Genomic DNA, 1,102 nt, shown 5'->3' on the forward strand with positions numbered 1-1,102 from the left:
AACCTTACACTGATCTGGTCTGGGACCAGAGGTCTGCAGGCTCTGATGAAACCCGGTGTGTGACACTCAGCTGTGTGATATTCAGCTCAGCAGGTTTGCATAAACGTTCACTGAGGGGAGAGTCAGTGCTGCTCTGACATGACTGTGCACAGCTGCCTGCATGTGTGCAGCAAACGTGTGCTCAGCCTTCATGGCTGTGAGCATGCTGCTCCTTTACTCACAGTCTGAGTAACAGCCAACAGGGGCACGCTCCAGCAGACACAGTGGACTCTTCCATTCACACAGCAGATGTGAACCACAGCCTGAGATTAAAGGAAAGAGACACGGTGACGTGGAGTTCCACCTGGCTGTCACATCACAGTCACTCTCAGTGTCATTGATCTTTCTGAGGTAACTTCACTAATTCCTAATTTCAAACCATCAACGAGCCCATTCCTACAAGACTGCTGGGAGAAGTCCTGCCATTAGAAAGCAGAGCTCTGCCTCCGTGTACACACCTGTGCTCATAGTCCCAGACACACCTGAGCGATACGGACGCTCTGTACCTGAGGACAGCGAGGGGCGTGGCACCTGGATGTGGAAACATCTGTGTGAGCTGTAAATGCTTTGACATTTGTCTTGTTGTGTGAGTCTACCGGAGGTCACTGAGGGTAACAGCCAATCACAGCAGACTTTACATTCACAACCATGAGGATGATTTCATGAAACTGATGTGCTGCACGCCACCTCTGCCCCCTCGTCACACTTTCGCATCCACAGCACCTTTACTACAACAGAAAGGTGCTGTAAAGTAAACCCAAATACACGGTTTACTTTCAGAGGAACAGGTCTTCTTACTGCAGCGCAGTGAAGCTCTGATATTTACTGTGAGGTCGGAGCAGGTCATGATGGTGACACGAGCGCTCCTACAGACTCAGGATTCAATCGCGTTCACAACGACACGCTGCTGACGTCTCTGACTCGCTTGGAACCGATCTTTGACCTTTACTGTGAAACACTTAAGTATCTGTATCAAGCCTCCATGGAGAATCCTGGCTGACCTGTGACCTCTCAGGAAGTCTCATTTAGGTTCAAAGTTACTTTATTTAGACTTTACAGAGAA

The sequence above is a fragment of the Haplochromis burtoni genome, unplaced genomic scaffold, assembly GCF_018398535.1.
Source record: "Haplochromis burtoni strain Fernald_Lab_line unplaced genomic scaffold, NCSU_Asbu1 Contig_3493, whole genome shotgun sequence".
Lineage (NCBI taxonomy): Eukaryota > Metazoa > Chordata > Actinopteri > Cichliformes > Cichlidae > Haplochromis > Haplochromis burtoni.